The sequence below is a fragment of the Theropithecus gelada genome, chromosome 5, assembly GCF_003255815.1.
Source record: "Theropithecus gelada isolate Dixy chromosome 5, Tgel_1.0, whole genome shotgun sequence".
In the NCBI taxonomy this organism is placed as follows: Eukaryota; Metazoa; Chordata; class Mammalia; order Primates; family Cercopithecidae; genus Theropithecus; species Theropithecus gelada.
The window spans coordinates 174,813,593-174,834,138 of record NC_037672.1 but is presented as its reverse complement, the minus strand read 5'-3'; the positions used below and the strand labels follow the sequence as shown (position 1 = coordinate 174,834,138).

Below are 20,546 nucleotides of genomic sequence, written 5' to 3'. Positions count from 1 at the left end.
CTTGAGACCAGGAATTTGAGGTCAGTCTGGACAACATAGCAAGACCCTATTTCTACAAAAGTAAAAAATAAAATTTTTAAAAATCCAAAAAATTACCAAAGAAATTACATATATATGTACACACATATTCATGCATACATATATATGGAATAATTCATGTAAAAATTGTTCTTTTGGGCATGTCATTGGAAGCATTTCAACTTAGAAAAAAGATCGCAATAGAATACCCAGGCTGATAAATTTCCATGCCTTATTTTCCACTACAAAATAGTTGAAATATGTCATCTTCTATTTAATATGAAACATAAATCTGTCTTGAAATTAATATACAGAATGCTCTATGCTGATTTTAGACTGCTGAGAAAAAAATCAGAAACTCCTTTATAGGGGAGTATACTAAATACATTATTGTTTTTCTGAAAAGTCCTTAAAGTTGTTTAAGAGATAAATGGACTTTTACTACTATTTTAATAAGGCTTGTATGACTTACATTGGTAAGCCTAAATCACTTTATTACAGCAATTTCTAAAGCAACATTTAATCATCTGTAGTTAATAGTACAATCTAATGAACAAAGCTATTATGCTCAAGGTTCCCAAAGGTAGAGGAAAAACTTACACTGGTCAGTAAGTTCTAGATTTAATAATGTGTTCTAGATTAATAATGTAATGTGTGTGTGTTATCTGTATGTGTGTTTAAAATATATGCAATCCCCAAGATTGTATTAATTTGCAAAACAGAAACTTAATCACTAAAACTGAAATACAATCTGAGAAAATAATTTAAAGAATAATAGATTATTAGATTATTAATAATATTAGATTATTAATAATAGATTATTAATAATAATAGATAGGCTAGTACAGTATTTTAGATAATAACCATAAAATCTTCGAGAAATTCAGTTAAGTATGTGGTGCCAGTGCACTTGATTTGAAAAGCTTTAAAGTGATGAGTTGGACCTGCATAAAGAGGAGCACATTCTAAAGTCACGCTTCATTTGGAAATACATGGGACAGGCATTCTATTCCTACAATATAAGTTTGATGGTAAAAAAAATGGGTTAATTTTACAAAAGTCTTTCTAAAATAGGTTCAATAATGCTTACTTCTAGAATCATGCTTTGTTTAATCTGCAAATACTTATTTGAAGATGACAAGTAGTGACTGCCACAAATCAAATTTGATCTTTTTCAATCTTGTGCATAGGACAGAAATGTTAGAAGTAAGATGCAATGAAGCAGCACAATCATTGGGGTCATTCAATAAAAGTATACATCTGAGGCTGCAATCTTTTGAAAGGGATTTTAGAGTAACGCCCTTTTATCTAGAAATTTATACCTCAATTGTTTTAATATAACAGATAATAACGGGAAGTAAGAGTTCTAAATAGAATATGTGTTAATACCATTTTAGAATATTTGGAAGACAAATATTTTATTAAATGACCTATAAGTGTTTTGTTTCATTTTTTGGTTCTTAATAATATATCTACTGTATTGCAGAAATGAAATTAGAAAAGAAAGTAGTTAAATAGAATGGATTCAAACCTACCCACTGATGAATACCAAGTTGAATATTACCATTGGTCAAAAGAAGTAATCTGTATTAAGATCCTTTATGTACATATATTTCTGTTTTATACTACAAGCATGCACCTTTTCCAAATCTTACTTCTGTCCTAAAAAAGAAATCAGTCTCAATGTGACATTAAAAATCAGTCTAATGCTCACTTCACATTTCAAATATAGATGCACCTAGTTATAATTTTATCAATAATGGAAAAAGAAAGTGAATTGTACTACACTGGAAAATTTCCAAACTATGCAGTTGGTATTATAGCAAAAACTTATAAATGTGGCTTGTGTTCCTGACAGGAAAGGAAGGGCATGTATAAAGAACCTTGAGCAAAAATAGGGCATGCGACACCTTGTTCATGCTGAATGTGCATATCTCCACCAAGCAACAGACAAGCTATTATAAGTTTATTGTTTCAGGATATAAGCCTATTATACCCTGCAAATGAAGATACTGACATGCTGCTGTATTGGTTGAAAAGATTAACATCCACAAAGAACAGCACCAAGTGTGCCAAATTAAATACACTAAAATACTAAAGCTTACCATTCAATATGCCCTTTACTGTAGATGTGCATACAGTGTAGTTTCAATGGCCTCCGTGGCCCTGTTAATAACGTAGTGGCATGTCAGTGTTGGAGATGTAATTTATATCTATGCTATTTGGCAATAAACCATAGCAGGGTGTATTTTTCTAAACCATTAATAAGTATGTATGGCATTGATGAAACAGTGAAGGAGAATATGTTTAGAAGCCTGTTTGTTTGTATTTTAGTCACTCATGCCCTGGGAAACCTTATTAGACTTAGGAAACTCTATTCAAAATACTTCATTAATATATTTTTTAATTGTAAATACATAGCAAATTTTTAAAAATGTATCTCCAATCCCGATAGCGTTTTTGCACTTGTTTACATTTAAAGTTTTATTTAGTCACACTTTCCCTTTGTTTAAAAGAACTAGTCTCCTTTTATATATCAATGGTTGATTGATTCCATGGAAACGAGTTATATCTCTTCCAGCTTTTTCAAATATGTTAACTATTGGCAGCAATACCAAACCCACAGGCTTGTTGTGAGAATCAAACCAATATTTTAAAGCATATATCATAATGTGTAGCATATAAGAGGAAAAGCATGTTAAGTAATAATGCTTATGACAATAATAATTATCTCTACCTCACATTAGCATTGCATACTCACCTGGGATTTAGAAAAAATATACTTCAGAGTATCACACATATTCTCTAGGCTCTAGAAAACATCCATTGACTTGCTCAACCCCTCTCCCGTGCCCCAGTGATGACAATGTGTCATTCTAGATGACCGCATTGTTTTCTCTCCTAAGAAAAGAAAATTCAACTGCTTGTTTTGCTTTCTCTGCAAGGAATGCACAATATCCCAATAGGTTTGCCCTCACTACCTTGATGATTAACACAGAGCATAATAAAATCGGTTTTCTGACTCGCATGTAAAAGGAACATGCATGCTACCTGTAGCTACAGCCAGACTGTGTGTGTTTTTGCAGGTAGATTTCTACTTGTAGTACAGAATTCTTTACTTTTAAATACAAGGAGGCATTTACCCCACTGCTTACGTGCACATCCATACCAAAGGTCATATTTGTGTATTTATTCAACATGATGACTTATCTTAGTAAAACTTTGTATTTAGTCTTTTTAGAGTCACAGTGTTAATGGACTTCAAATGGGCTGTTCAAAAAGGTTAGGAAGTAAGTTAACTGACTTGGTAAAACATTTGGACCCAAAAGTTTTTGTAACTGCTCATTATAAGATGAAAAATATAAGAAAATAAAGTAGAAGGGAGAAAATTATGGTTATCGTTTGGAAGGCACTGTGGTTTCAGCTTCCCAGGCTAGCAACAGAACTGAAAAGGATGAGACTCAACTTTCCCACAAAAATACAAGCAAGGGATGACTCAGGTCATGCTTTTGGGTTCTTATTCTTTCTATTTATAATTGCTAAACATTTCTCTGAGAAAATGTAACATAAAGACTGTATAGCCAACATACTGTTTTTTTCCCTTCTATTTAGAAGAGCAGGGGAGAGAGACAACATAAAAATTTTAAAAGTAAAATCCTGGTACTCAGCCTCTGTGATAAGACACACATAAGAGCGCTTTCATTTGGTGGCTTTCAAGTCTGACTCTGCTTGAAAATCTCAATATGTGCAAGTATATATCTTAAAGGAATTAATTCTTTATTGGCTTCGAGTGGCATTTGTAAACAATGGTTTGCATTTTTTAAATAAAATCATCTGTGTAAATGTAACTATAATGCTAGGAAAAGCATATTATAAAAGCTAGGTGTTAGAATAAGAGAAGTGATAAAATAATGTGACACAGAGAGTCATGGTTTTGAGCTGAATAAGTGAGCAGTGGCCACATGTGAGATTCTTTGTTTATTCAGTAAGCACAAACGGAGTGTTCACTGTGTGGGTCACTCTTGTAGGTGCTAGAGAGTCAGCAGCAAACAAAATAGAGAAAATCTATGACATCACAGATTTCACAGTCTGGTGGAATCTGTAAAAACTGAAGGCAAGTTTTTGTTTCCCATCTAATTCACAGAACTTTAAATTCCATTTTCAATAATCACTGATTATTTTCATCTGAAAATAATACATGACAGTTGATGAATTTCAAAGGGCTAGATTTAAAAATAAGAAATTAATGTAAGAAGCCAGATTATGCATTGTAAATAATTCTTTAAAACACTTTGCAACATTTTTTTTTTTGAGACGGAGTCTCACTCTTTTGCCCAGGCTGGAGTGCAATGGTGCAATCTCGGTTCACTGCAACCTCCGCCACCTGAGTTCAAGCAATTCTCCTGCCTCAGCCTCCCAAGTAGCTGGGAGTACAGGCACACACCATCACGCCTGGGTAATTTTTGTATTTTTAGTAGAGACAGGGTTTCAACATGTTGGCCAGGCCGATCTTGAACTCCTTACCTCAGGTGATCCGCCCAGCTCAGCCTCCAAAGTGCTGGGATTACAGGTGTGAGCCACCATGCCTGGCTGAAACATCTATTCTTTACTGTAGGCTATTATTATACAAGTGCTCTGATTTATGCCCATGTACTATTACAAAGGACTAAAATGATTGAAAACTGAAGAATTTCTCTATGTTGGTGAACTTGCACATCTCTCAAAGCAAAATAAAAAACTATTTTGGAAAGTTTCAAATAATTGGTTAAGTTGGAGACTCAATGCCTGCCTACCTTACTATGTATCCGTGAAGTTACCAAGATTTTAAGAAAGAAATTTTCTGAGTTTACTTTTTTTATGGGCCATATAGGTTAACATTGTTTTTGAAAAATACTGGCAAACTGAATCATTTTGGTGGGCTTCACTATAAAAGCTAAAAGTAATTTTTCTTTATAAGACATAAGATGGTACTAGGGCTTTTTTTTTTTTTTTTTTTAAATTTATTTATTATTATTATACTGTAAGTTGTAGGGTACATGTGCATAACGTGCAGGTTTGTTACATATGTATACTTGTGCCTTGTTGGTGTGCTGCACCCATCAACTCGTCATTTACATCAGGTATAACTCCCAATGCAATCCCTCCCCCCGCCCCCCTCCCCATGATAGGCCCCGGTGTGTGATGTTCCCCTTCCCAAGTCCAAGTGATCTCATTGTTCAGTTCCCACCTATGAGTGAGAACATGCGGTGTTTGGTTTTCTGTTCTTGTGATAGTTTGCTAAGAATGATGGATTCCAGCTGCATCCATGTCCCTACAAAGGACACAAACTCATCCTTTTTTATGGCTGCATAGTATTCCATGGTGTATATATGCCACATTTTCTTAATCCAATCTGTCACTGATGGACATTTGGGTTGATTCCAAGTCTTTGCTATTGTGAATAGTGCTGCAATAAACATACGTGTGCATGTGTCTTTATAGCAGCATGATTTATAATCCTTTGGGTATATCCCCAGTAATGGGATGGCTGGGTCATATGGTACATCTAGTTCTAGATCCTTGAGGAATCGCCATACTGTTTTCCATAATGGTTGAACTAGTTTACAATCCCACCAACAGTGTAAAAGTGTTCCTATTTCTCCACATCCTCTCCAGCACCTGTTGTTTCCTGACTTTTGAATGATCGCCATTCTAACTGGTGTGAGATGGTATCTCATTGTGGTTTTGATTTGCATTTCTCTGATGGCCAGTGATGATGAGCATTTTTTCATATGTCTGTTGGCTGTATGAATGTCTTCTTTTGAGAAATGTCTGTTCATATCCTTTGCCCACTTTTTGATGGGGTTGTTTGTTTTTTTCTTGTAAATTTGTTTGAGTTCTTTGTAGGTTCTGGATATTAGCCCTTTGTCAGATGAGTAGATTGCAAAAATTTTCTCCCATTCTGTAGGTTGCCTGTTCACTCTGATGGTAGTTTCTTTTGCTGTGCAGAAGCTCTTTAGTTTAATTAGATCCCATTTGTCAATTTTAGCTTTTGCTGCCGTTGCTTTTGGTGTTTTAGACATGAAGTCTTTGCCCATGCCTATGTCCTGAATGGTACTACCTAGGTTTTCCTCTAGGATTTTTATGGTATTAGGTCTAACATTTAAGTCTCTAATCCATCTTGAATTAATTTTCGTATAAGGAGTAAGGAAAGGATCCAGTTTCAGCTTTCTACTTATGGCTAGCCAATTTTCCCAGCACCATTTATTAAATAGGGAATCCTTTCCCCATTTCTTGTTTCTCTCAGGTTTGTCAAAGATCAGATGGCTGTAGATGTGTGGTATTATTTCTGAGGACTCTGTTCTGTTCCATTGGTCTATATCTCTGTTTTGGTACCAGTACCATGCTGTTTTGGTTACTGTAGCCTTGTAGTATAGTTTGAAGTCAGGTAGCGTGATGCCTCCAGCTTTGTTCTTTTGACTTAGGATTGTCTTGGAGATGCGGGCTCTTTTTTGGTTCCATATGAACTTTAAAGCAGTTTTTTCCAATTCTGTGAAGAAACTCATTGGTAGCTTGATGGGGATGGCATTGAATCTATAAATTACCTTGGGCAGTATGGCCATTTTCACGATATTGATTCTTCCTATCCATGAGCATGGTATGTTCTTCCATTTGTTTGTGTCCTCTTTTATTTCACTGAGCAGTGGTTTGTAGTTCTCCTTGAAGAGGTCCTTTACATCCCTTGTAAGTTGGATTCCTAGGTATTTGATTCTCTTTGAAGCAATTGTGAATGGAAGTTCATTCATGATTTGGCTCTCTGTTTGTCTGTTACTAGTGTATAAGAATGCTTGTGATTTTTGCACATTAATTTTGTATCCTGAGACTTTGCTGAAGTTGCTTATCAGCTTAAGGAGATTTTGGGCTGAGACAATGGGGTTTTCTAAATATACAATCATGTCATCTGCAAAGAGGGACAATTTGACTTCTTCTTTTCCTAACTGAATACCCTTGATTTCTTTCTCTTGCCTGATTGCCCTAGCCAGAACTTCCAACACTATGTTGAATAGGAGTGGTGAGAGAGGGCATCCCTGTCTTGTGCCAGTTTTCAAAGGGAATTTTTCCAGTTTTTGCCCATTCAGTATGATATTGGCTGTGGGTTTGTCATAAATAGCTCTTATTATTTTGAGGTACGTTCCATCAATACCGAATTTATTGAGCGTTTTTAGCATGAAGGGCTGTTGAATTTTGTCAAAAGCCTTTTCTGCATCTATTGAAATAATCATGTGGTTCTTGTCTTTGGTTCTGTTTATATGCTGGATTATGTTTATTGATTTGCGAATGTTGAACCAGCCTTGCATCCCAGGGATGAAGCCCACTTGATCATGGTGGATAAGCTTTTTGATGTGTTGCTGAATCCGGTTTGCCAGTATTTTATTGAGGATTTTTGCATCGATGTTCATCAGGGATATTGGTCTAAAATTCTCTTTTTTTGTTGTATCTCTGCCAGGCTTTGGTATCAGGATGATGTTGGCCTCATAAAATGAGTTAGGGAGGATTCCCTCTTTTTCTATTGACTGGAATAGTTTCAGAAGGAATGGTACCAACTCCTCCTTGTACCTCTGGTAGAATTCAGCTGTGAATCCATCTGGTCCTGGACTTTTTTTGGTTGGTAGGCTATTAATTGTTGCCTCAATTTCAGAGCCTGCTATTGGTCTATTCAGGGATTCAACTTCTTCCTGGTGGTCTAGTGGCTAGGTACTAGGGCTTTTATTACATTTATATTTTAACAATTCTGACCAACAGCCATAAAGAGTAGAATTAAATTTTTTTAAAAATGTTTAGGCCAGGTGCGGTGGCTCATGTCTGTAATCCCAGCACTTTGGGAGGCCAAGGTGGGTAGACCACTAGGTCAGGAGATCGAGACCATGCTGGCTAACATGGTGAAACCCCGTCTCTACTAAAAAAAAAAATTAGCTGGGCATGGTGGCGGGCGCCTATAATCCCAGCTATTCGGGAGGCTGAGTCAGGAGAATGGCGTGAACCCAGGAATCAGAACTTGTAGTGAACTGAGATCCGGCCACTGCACTCCAGCCTGGGCAACAGAGACTCCGTCTCAAAAAATAAAAAATAAAAGTTTATATGACTATTGTTATGTATTATTTATAAGATTTACTTTCTGGAATTATATTTTTAAATCAAATGCCAGAACAAAAATATACTTACAAATATTAATATAAAATTAAATCTTAGTGTTTTATACATATTATAATAGCTTTGTAAACAAATATGAGTTTCTCTTCACAAAGATTCTGGGATCACTAGAAATCTTGCCAGAAGAGCCACTTCCTCTCAAGTTTGGCTTGATGAGTTTTAAGTATCATGTAATCTGAGCAAGAAGTGGTTACAGAATTTGCTACATCCACATGGTAGAGGGCTGTCTAGACCCTGCATCCTGACTGACAGAACCTGGAGCTCTGAACAACTACTGAGGTCTGGCGGATCCTTCTATAAGATCCAGTGTGGTAATGATGTCATTCTAGCTGTAAACTGATTCCATTTTAAGACAAACAATAATAATGAGAGGTACATTATCTAACCATCTATAAGAATTTATTTACATAAGAAATCTGGAGGCAATAATTAAAATTGGAACAAAATAGATAAAAAATTTGTGATCTGAAAATTAATTTTTGAGTAGTAAAGTGTTGTTAATTATTAAATCTGTAATTTCTGTGTTAAATCTCAATTTCACCCTTGCTTCCCCCACTGAAGACCATTGTGCATTATTAACATGAACCTAGTCATCCCATGTATGATCAAACAACAATCTAAAGAGTATTATCTGTTATAATAGTCATTAATCCACTGTGCTTTAGGCATTACCCTTGAATATCTCATTTCACTACTTAACAAGTCTACCACCTGAGCCTTGTACAAAGAAGGCAGGGGGAAAAGGTTCCGACAACCTTTAAAAACTTCACTACGATTATTAGATTTATTTTTAGTATGTTAACATTATTATTTTTAAATTACAATTTAGAAAATTTTTCACAATATACCATGAACACCTTTAGGTATACCCTTCTATCCCAGATCAAATAAAATTTAAATATACTCCTTTGTGAAATACTCCTTGTAAGAACGATTGTAATTATCTTCCTGAAATGGAAGACGCCACTAATAACGTTGTTTATATCCTTGGTGGAGGGCCGACTCTGAGGTTCTCACACTAACCAGGCCTCTCAAAGGAAGACAAAGTAGTACCGCGTTGTTAGGAATTCATGGTCCTTGGGTGAAGCAGGAGACACATTTCCTCCACAAGAAAATCTCTCTAAATTAAGCCCCTTATGCCTGCGAATTAGGATCAAGTAAGTTTTTTCATCCAGCAAAGCACAAGTATTCAAGACTAAAGGAGAAATAAATGCACTTTCAGAAAAATAAAAACTGATCCATCAACATGGCAAAACAATTTCAGTGAAGGAGCCTACAAAGGCATACTTCAGGAAAAAGGAAAATAATCTTATAAAGAAGCTGAGATGGAAGAAGAGTTAACAAAAATAAAATTGTTTAACATACAGGTAAATCTAAAACATTTTCTCATAATAATCCTGTGTGCTACATGGAATTAAGAAAAAAACAAAACTAAAATACAAGATCAAAATAGCATATTTGCATGCCTTGATCCAGAGCTGTAGAATTAAAATATATTCAAGTTATAAAAAGATATTAACAATACATAAATACAGTGCAAAAAAAAAAAATAACAAGTCCCTTTGGAAAAAATAAACAAATAACATTCTCCCTTACGATACATTTTCTTAGGCATATTTTTTCTATGTCATATTCTCAAGAATAAACAATGGAGAATAGGGATTATTTTCTTGTTGTTTTTGGTTTGGTTGTTGCTATTATTTAGTCTTTCTCACCCCCCTCAGCAATCCTTATGCTATTTCTACAAAATGTGCGTTGGATTTTACATGGTGCCCTTTTCTAACTTTATGAATTGCTTTTCTCTGTAAAGAAGATCATAGGTCCAACAAACACAATGTCTCATTCCAGTTAGTGCAGCCCTTGCAGGGAGAGATCAGTTTTATCTTCCAGATCAGCAGGACAAATATGAATAGAACTAGCTTTGTATTGTCTGAGCAATATTACTAGCTAGCTTTGCATTGCCAAAATATTACTGTTTAAAATAACTTTCTTAGATTTCTGTCTTAACATCAGTTACTTAAGACTTCACACCAAAATTGAAAATTACACTATTGTAAAACATTTAACAAAGAAAAACAATATATATATATGCACACACACATATGTATACACATATATACATATATCTTTTATGCACATATATGTGTATTTTGTGCACACATGCATATATATACATATACATATGTATATGTGTAATATACACATATACGTGTAATGTGTGTACATATACATATACATGTAATATGTGTATAAACATATATGTATATAGACATATGTGCATTTGTAATTTCCAGAGTATTTTATGCACATATGTTGTTTACAGTTTTTAATCATTAGAACGAGGCATGAGAACAATGGTATCAATATGATTTCATTCTATCATCTTTCCAAATATGAAATTTTGATTTATGAGCAAATTGTGATGTGAATTCTTCTAGTAATCACAAATGGTATCTTAGATATTTAGACTCAGGCCCCAGTTGACAATGAATGTCAGTTATCCAAGTAAGTTCTGAGCCTACAAAGGTTCAGGTTTTCAACGTAGCTGGGCATATCAGTTTGAGAGAATGGAGACTGAGAGATTACCTTGGAGAGTGTTGTTGCTGTGTGTGCTGAGTTCCGACATTCTCTCCAAATGTGGATGACCGGAAAGAGGCTACCTGCTTAAGCCTAGAGAAAGGTGACTCACAAAGGTCACCTTGATCTGTGATTCATGGAGTTTGAAGGTAAGCCATCAAGAAGAAAGAAATTCTGCCAAAATTCTTTGGTAGGAAATTTACTGCTAGAATCTGTCAAGATAAATGATAGGTAAATGTTTCTTATAGACCAGATAATTTGTCATTCAGGGAAGTGTCAGCCTGTAGTCAGTGTGAGTCCTGCTCAAGAGTATCATGTGTGTATACAGTGAGACTCAGAGTTTTCCATGAATGGGGCCCCTGAAAAATCAGACGCATACAGGGAGTAGTACTCAGGGGAAGGGTGACTGTAGCCCACATCATAGCAGAGAGTCCAAGCAGAGGCGCCTCAGTGACACCACGAAACCTTAAAATAAGCTAGTAACTAGTAAAAGTCCATACTAAAATCCTGCCAGAAGTAGTGAACGCAGATTCATTCTAGAGCAGCACCTCTATGTAAAAGTCTACCCTCTGACTATGCCCCTTTCTGTATTTCAATTTGAGAGGCTTTGCAAAAAGTCAAATGGAAAAGAGAGAACAAGCTGGTCATGCCTATTCACAGGCAACAGCCTGCCTGAAGCCAGTCTTACATGTCACAGTGAAGATTTAAATCAAATGCATAGCTATACATATCGTAAAGTCAGGGCATTATAATAGTATTTATGACACAGCACTCTCCAAGCAGTTATCACAGCACTCTCCAAGAGTGAACAGAAGAGTCATAGGCCTACCCAGATTTTCTTTCAGTGGCAAAAAAAAAAAAAAAAAAGAAAAAGAAAAATCTTTCCTCTTTGAATAATGTTAAATGGTCCATAGGGACCAATAATGAGCAGATATATTAAAGGAATTTCACATGACATGTCTGCTCACCATTTAGGTGCTATTTGCATGAAGGAATTATGTCTTCTGGTTAAAGTAAGGTAGAACAAATTTCAGACATTAGACCAACTTATATAGCCTATGAAGATAGAATGAAACAAGAAAAAAAAAAAAAACACATAGAATTTTTTTCATGTTGTCCTTCTCAGTATTACCATCTGGCAGCTATCCTGTGACAATTACTGTAGGAACAAGTGGCTCTTATCCCAGCAGTCATTGAAGCACACAATGGGTATTTAGAAGAAAGAGAATCTCCAATCATATGTAACACAGATGTCAGAAATGTAGAATGGTTGGATGGAGCTTTGTTTTTTTTTCCTCCAAAATTCGCAAGGCAAACAACACATTTTGCTCACTCTTCACTTTTGAGCACAATGATTAATCTAAATCAGTGTTTCTGTACCTCAGCACTGTTGACATTGTGAGCCAGATACTACAAGACTGCCCTGTGCCTTGTAGGGCATGTAGCAGCATCCCTGGCCTTTATATACTAGATTCTGGCAGCAGCCTGCAATTGTGACAACTAAAATATTGCCAGACATTGCCAAGTGTCTCCCACACAGTACAACTGCCCCTCTCCCTCACCAACCTTAGAACCACTGGTCTAAAAATTCAGATCGCATATCAAAGTCTTGATTGGCAATCAAATTCTAACATACTTTACTTCATTTAGCATCTTTTAAAAACTCATGGTAATTCAACACAAAATGACATTGCTTGGTAAATCCCAGTTGGAAAGAACTGATACATTAGAGGAATGTTGAAAATCAAGAGATTTTGTTTCACTGAGACTACCAGGACTCTTAAAAGGCGGAGTAGTCTTTATCGTACTATTAAAATGTGCTGGATACGTTGATTACCTTGATTGTGGTGATGATATGATGGGTGTTTGTGTATGTTCAAACTCATCAAATTTTACATATTGAATATGTGTAGTTCTTTGTATATCAGTTATAACCCCATAAAGCTGTTAATTTAACAGTTTTATTAAGAGTGTCATGAAATTTGAAAAACACAGAATTACTTTCATAAACACATATTTCATTGAGTATTTAACACACTAAAAGCAGATAAATAGTGCTAATCCTAGCATAAATTTAGCAGAGTCAAGCATCTATCACCCCCAGATTACTTGAATGTCACTATAAATGACACTAGTCCTTCCTGCCACAATGCATTTTAGTTTCTTTAGATGCAGTCATAACAAAATCAATCTCTTAGGACAATCTGTTTTATTATCACTTTATAAAAATGATTTAGGTTACTAAATATTAATCCCAATAATTTTATGAAAAAAATGACTTAAATATACCTTGATTCAAATTGAATAAGCATGGTTCTAATTTGCATGACATTTTAACAATATTCAGATCATGTTTTATACTTTGTGGTATTTTAAACAAAATTAAACTTTTTAACTATAAAAATAACTGAACGTGTAGATTTTTTTAACTCCTAAAATGGAAATGGGAAGTGTCAAGTTTTCTCCCAATTAGGTACCTGTTCTTGAGGACATTTTTGTTCCTGATATCATAGTCATGATTATTCTATAAATTAGAAGATAAAAACAATAGAAAGGGTATAGATCTAATAGTATGTCATTATACCAATCCATTTTTAATCAAGAGAGACAGCCACTATTTTTATAGGTAATTTATAATAAAAGAAAAATAGCTCAATGTTTAATGAGAAAATTTTAAGGGATCCTGGTTTATTGAAAAATTATTTTAAACTAGGAAGAAACATTTAATATAATTTTATTTACAATAAGTGCACATTTTCTTTTCCAAACTCGATTTCCTCAAGTGAGATCAAATATATTAAGATATTAAGTCATGTATCAGGTCAGCAAATGGTCAAGGCACAGTTAGTGCATGTACTGTACATTCCTGCATTCTTAATTGCTAACGTGAGTGTGAAGAAGAGTTTAAAGTTGTGTGTAATGTGTATATTTTTCTTTGAATAAGAACACAGTGGTACAAACAAAAGGCAGGACAGTCATGTCTCTCCATGATGGAAATATATTTTCAAAAATGCATTGTTAGGCGATTTTGTCAATGTGGAAACACCATAGAATGTACTTACACAAACCTAGATGGTATAGACTACTACACACCTAGGCTATATGGTATAACTTATTGCTTCTAGTCTACAAGCCTATACAGCATGAACTCTACTGAATCCTGTAGGCAATTGTAACACAGTGGTAAATACTTATGTAACTAAACATAGAAAAGGTACAGAAAACATATAGTATTACAATCTTATGGGATCATTGTTGTATAGGTGGGCTGTCGTTGACCAAATCACCTAATAAGGCACGTGGTGTATATAAAGTTGTATCTTGATGGTCTTTAAAATTTTAATCTACAGCATCCAAGGAACAATTAAGTTATTAACAAAAAGTGATCTTATATAAAACTTTATTTTAAATTAAAAATGTTCAAACTCTCAATATCTGCTTTCATGGGTCAGAAAACTGACCCCTCACTCCCCCATAAAAAATGAATACTGGCCAGGTGTGGCGGCTCACACCTGTAATCCCAGCACTTTGGGAAGCCAAGGTGGGTGGATTGCTTGAGCTCAGGAGTTTGAGAATGCCGTGGGCAATATGGAAAAACCCTTTTTCTACTAAAAAAGGTGTGGTGGCTTATACCTGTAGTCCCAATTACTTGGGAGGCTGAGGTGGAAGGATGCCTTGAGCCCAGGAGGCAGAGGTTGCAGTGAGCCAGGATTGTGCCATGCACTCCAGCTTGACCCTGGAGAAAGAAAGAAAAAGAAAATAATAATTTACTGAGACCCTTTGAGTTAAACTGACTTTGATAAGGTCTTATTAAAGTCTGTTTTAGCCAGGACTAGAAAGAATTCAGAGTCATTTGCCTTCTCCAAATGATTTCCCTATAATCACTATGCTGAATATGGTATTTTGAAATGACAGAAAAATGCTCAGTCACTTTAATTAAAAAACTTGAAAAACATGCATTATGATGTGTACTAAAGTACAGGAGTAAACTGGAGGGGACATCAAACATTCACGGTTTATTTCTATGAGATAATGTCTCTTGGCACACTTATTATATACTTGTTTTGAAACAGCTGATAAGTCTTCCAGTTCTTACGAACCTCACCTAAATATTCCACATGGAAAGTAAATGAATGACCAATGAATATGCAGTAATCATATTTTTAGATGCTTTTGTTTTTTGGTGGCATACACCAACACACAATGGATTACTGTGTAAATTAATAGAGAAGTCATTTAAAGGTAGAACAGATAATAAAGTGGTAAAGGGTGAAGTAAAAGACAATATAGTTCTGTATGAAACATTGTCATGGCAATGCAACAAAAGGACAAAAGAATAAGCTAAACTCACTTTCATTAAGCTCGTACAAAATTGTGTCACCAGACAAAGGCAGTGTTACAGACAAAAATTCAGGCTTAAATTAGACAATCACCATTCACCTCTGTGACAAGACTTAAAGCTTATTTAATAAATTTGCAATGAAATATTTATAAATGGATACAATTCTAATTAACTGAGAGACATTTTACAAAGGAAAACTAATAACAGCTTCTAGACCGCACTTTTTCTATTCAACACTAAGATAAAACGAGAGAGAGTCCATTTTTATTTGGGAGAAAATATAATAGATGTTCAGCAATACCATAACTGACATAATCTAATGAGGAAAATGACCCATGGCCTTTTTCTTTAATCAAAATAATTGGTATGTTATTTTAGGCTTACTAGAACCAGACTCAAAAACACTTAACTTCTGTCTTGAATGCACACTGTGTGAGAAAGAAATGGTTTTAGAGACTAGAAATGGAATTGGAAAAATATGATACAGCTTTTCACCATAATACTACCAGTTAACTATGGCCAGATCACACTAAACAAATTTTGCTCCATCTAATTACAGTGCTTGTTAATATAGAAACCAGACTATACAGAAAAAAAAAATTAAATATAGAAAAAAGTTTTAAATTAGCCAGGTGTGGTGGCAGGCACTTGTAATCCCAGCTACGCGGGAGGCTGAGGCACGAGAATTGCTTGAACCCCGGAGGTGGAGGTTACAGTGAGCCAAGAACCATGGGCGAAAGAGCGAGACTCCATCTAAAAAAAAAAAAAAAAAAAAAAAGAGGACAAAAGAAAAAAGTTTTGTTTGTATTAGTCCCAGTAAGAGTTGTTCTCACAGAAGGAAAACTGTGATTGAACATTTTGCAAATCAAATCAGGGAAGTACAAATATTGCAGTCTCCTTACTGAGAAGGTTGCATCACTTTTCCTGGTTTGATGCCTTCCACAGGCACTAAGAAATCAGATCCTATTTCCGGGCTTTTGGCTGCTAAGGTCTCAGCACCACCGCGAGTGACCCTGTGGGTCAGGATGGAATATGATCACTTGCTATCTTTCCCCAGTGTTTCCTCATCCAGCAACGAGAACCATTCATGCACTCCTTGTCCAGAATTCCCTGGCCTCTTCAATTCACATCATGTTTTCCTGTCTTGTCAGGGAAACTGACAAAAACAAATTTTTTAAAAAATGAGTCAGTAATTTGTGGTGATGAGTAAGAGTGAGTGTAACGTGTGCATACTCTTTTGCCAGGAGGACTTCTTAGGGGAGATGATTTTGATAAGAAATCTGAATAAAGGGAAGAAGAGAGTCGTATGAATATCTGCAGGGAAACAGTCTACACAGAAACAGTATTAAATCCAAGGACTCTGAGGCCTGAGCTTGTCTAGTGTAGCAAGGAACATTAAGGAGTCCAGCATGGCTGCGTTGAAATAAACAATTGAAAAGGAAGTAGGAGAATTCAAAGGAATAACAGGAATAGGATAAGGGAAATTTGTAACAGCAAGTTATACAGTCATATAGGCTATTGTGAAGAATTTGGATTATACTCTGCATGTCGGAGGAAGTTCCTGGAAGATTTTTAAGGAGAGAAGTGGCATTATATAACTCTTCCATAAAGGAGTCTCTCAGTTCTAGATGGAGAAAATATAATAGAGGAAGCAAGTGTGAATCAGATCAGCCAGGGGGTTGCAATAGGCCAGGTGAGAGAGATGATGATGACTGGGGCTACTGATAGAAATGGGAAGACAGACGTGGTAGAAATCCCAACATAGTTGGAAAACAGGACAAGATTTATTGCTGGGGGTCAGATATTTGAGAAGTTTGCGGAAAACCATTCTTCTATTAAGTTTTGGAGCTGAAATTAAAGCTGTTTCCCTCAGACCTGAGACCTATGTTCCTTCCACTATTCAGTGGTTTCCAACCCAGGGTGATCATTATCATCACATAGCAATATTTATGAATCATCAATTTCTAAGTCCTGTCTCAATCCTATGGAATCACAGTATGTGGCAAAAGGGGTTGGGAAACTTTTTTTTCCTAATATGCAACCATGTTTGCCTCCCACCTCATGAACCATGCAGTGATAAGTACGATGAATGTGCGTACAGGTACAGCCTTAGCATTATAGAAAAATTACTGTGTTTGGGGAACGTGCCGAAAATTCCTGTGTCAGAGAATATTTCACAAAAGGAAAATGTAAGCAGGGCTTTGAAGCACAAATTGTAGTTTCTCAGTGAAGAATGGATCTAAAGAAGTATATTTCAGATGGAAATCACAGAAAGAATAACCTTCAACTCTGAATGGGGCAATTTTCTCTTTCAGCCTGGAACAAAGGAGACAAAAATGAATGTGGGAAAATAATACATTTGTTTATAAAGATAAAGATAGATATTAAAGCAAGTTTAAATCTGCTGGTCTCAAATATCTCTGTAAAATAGGATACGAAGTTGTTGACAATGAAGATTATAATGGATATTGGGTAAGATGTTTGAACAGAGAAGTGTTTGAGTCATGGCAGAGCAGAAACGAGAAAGTGACCAAAAAAAAAAGAAAGAACCCAGATGAAATTTCTGATAGTGCTTTGTAGTATGAATACATAGGATAAATTAGATATTCATCTAGCCAGCTGTGTGATTTTCTCTGTTGTACTCAGCAGCCTGGCATATGAAGAAGCAGTATTGAGAATTGATCCAAATTTAAGAATTTGTGGGTTTTAGAGGTGAAACATTCTAGGTAAAAACAATTAAATAATTTAATTAGATGTAAAAACAAATAAATTGCTTAAGCAATTTAATTAATTTTGTGAATGCCAACTTCCTTATCTGCACAAATGATCTAAACCTCAATTTATGCCATGAGGATTAAATTAATAAACTAATTGGGTTATTGTTGGTAAATGGTAGAAATCTAGAACTGGCAACCATTATTACTATTGTTGATGCTATGAAAGTATGTTAACTGGAATAAAGATAAATTATCAGAGTTCAGAAGACCAAGAATTATGAAGGTAGATTTTTGAATATTTTTATGTAGAATCCTTGAAATATCAAAAATAATAGCAGGGAGTGTCATTGGTGAATTTGGAAAACTGACATGAAAAAAAAAAGCTAACCTATATTTGTATCTTTCCAACCTGTGGGGATCATTTTACATCACGATCCTGCCACCTAAATAATGTGTTTGCTAGAACTTCTGGCTTTGAGTCATTCATAATTGCCTTTGATTTACATTTTGTATGAGCGCAGTGATCTGAGGTAAGACGTTCGCAAGGGTGAAGGATCAAACAAGGAGGGTTGTTGAAAACATTTTTGTTTGTTTTGTTTGTTCCCACACAGGCTATTTCCCTTCCCCTACCTCCTCTTCACTCTCTGATGCATTTTCAGTAGGTCTCCTGTCCCCACGCTCCACTGAAACTGCTCTTTACAGAAGTCACTAGTGACTACGTAGCCAAATCCAAATGACCAATTGGAGTTCTCACTTTCTTGATCTTTCAGCATTGACCAAGTCAACCACTACTTCTTGAGAACCTTCTCACTCTCCAGGTTTTCCCCTACATCTCAGGCTTCTCTGTCAAATTCACACATTATAAATGCAGCAAGCACTAAATGGTTACCTGGCAAATCATTTCTATCCTTGGACTCCTTAAATAATTATAAGAAACATGATTTATTCCTATGTATATGGCTATTTCTGTCCCTTTCAAGATAGAGAAAATGTGAGTCTTAGTCTTGCTCCTCTTATGTGACCATTTTTAAGTTTTGCAGAGTGTATGTGGACCTTTCTTTCCATGCAGTTTCTCCTTGGAGAGAAAGTGATCATCACCCAGGATCATTAAGCATCATTTGTGGACTGACCTTCTCTAAATGTCTGTGCCCAGATTGTCTGCATCAAACTCTAGACTCACCAATCCAAAGGTGACTCACATGTAGGTTAAACTTGTGTTAGAAACAAACAAGCAAACAAATGAAACACGTTTAAGCTTTTATGTCAAACCCATCTTTTCCAACTTGAGTTTATGCTTCTAAGCTTGCTTTTAATCAGTTATGTATGATAAATTTATAAATTATAAATCATGTAATTCCATGAAGCCTCTAGACTATAATACGTTTAAAACACAGACATAATCATTTGCTTAAAACCTGTAAATAGCTTCCCATTGGATGTAAGATAAAGTCTAAACTCCCCAGGGACCCAGGGATTTCTCCACTACTTCCTTGATTTTTGGTTTGAATAGTTTCCTGTTGTACTCTTTTGAAAGGAGTGATGCCAGGAGACCTTCTGTTTTACCATTTTGTGGACATCACTCTCAAACTCCGTATAATATTTGATTACAATAATATTTATACTAAATTTTTATGGATAAAGTTTTACAGTGAAATCTCCAACTCAAAGGGGGAAATTCTAGCAAATATTGTGCATTTACAGTTGAAAATTGAACTCATTTTAGAATCTTCAAGCAAAATCACAATATAGTTTTTGATATATAGAAACAGTGTAACTATAAAACGTCCAGTGAACATAGCTTTTCTTTCAAAATGGCAGAAAAAGGATCCGTTTGATTATAAGAATCTATTCTGCCATTGGAATTTATTTTTTTAATATAATTATTTTTCCAATATTTAAAATTGGTTTTGTAATTAATGTAATACTTTTGAAATAGGCAATGACACTTCTCTGAAATGTTTGTGTATTATAAACAGCCACGAAATATATCATTTTGTTTTTGCTGCAGATTTTTGTTTTTGTAGCAGATAAGATCTTAATACATTTTTTAAAATTAGTTTATGAAATTGTAAAATAATATACTCCAGATATACGTTTGTGACCTTCAAAACTGTTTTCCAAGGAGACTTTTTTAACTTTTCTTAAGTAAAAATATTTTTTCCAAAAATAACGCATTATTCTTGCCACAGTGGGACGTTGTTAAGCTGTCAGTCATTGCCCACTGTATAACTAAAATTACATGTGAAAAATATTCATATTGTAATTTCATGTTTTTTTCTTGAACAAAGAAAATCTGATTGATTGCAATCATTTACACAGCCAGACAAGAAGAATATTTTTAAAAATTCAAATATATCATTTCAGGCTTCTATCTACAAAGCTTTGAGAAGTGAACTAAAATGAGAAATCCCGTACTCTTTCTAGATTGCATAAAGCAGCTGTGAATTCAGATTCAACACTTCATCTTTCATTTTGATGTGGATTCTTTTGATCCCAGAAAGAAATATATTTATAATTTCCAAAAGAACTGTCTCTGAGGTATGTGGTACCAAAATGATGTTCTTAAGAGATTTAAAAAAAAATACAATGTCAGTGGTATTTGGTGGTAGATTGATGATGCATTGCACAAGAGTATAGAAACATCATTCCTATAACACTTGTAACATTATGGTTCAGAGACTATTTAACCTTTAACACAAATC

General features: G+C 35.0%; 1 long non-coding RNA gene across 1 annotated transcript in view; it reads right to left on the bottom strand.

Annotated features, from left to right (window-relative positions):
- The window catches only part of LOC112624211, a 32,215-nt gene extending 11,876 nt beyond the window's left edge, over positions 1-20,339 (bottom strand). The window contains exons 1-3 of the long non-coding RNA XR_003119365.1: positions 20,260-20,339; positions 14,419-14,521; positions 2,780-2,919 (exon numbers count right to left, since the gene is read on the bottom strand). This is a non-coding gene — a long non-coding RNA (uncharacterized LOC112624211). The remainder of the gene's footprint in view (positions 1-2,779; positions 2,920-14,418; positions 14,522-20,259) is intronic.
- Positions 20,340-20,546: the final 207 nt, after the last annotated feature.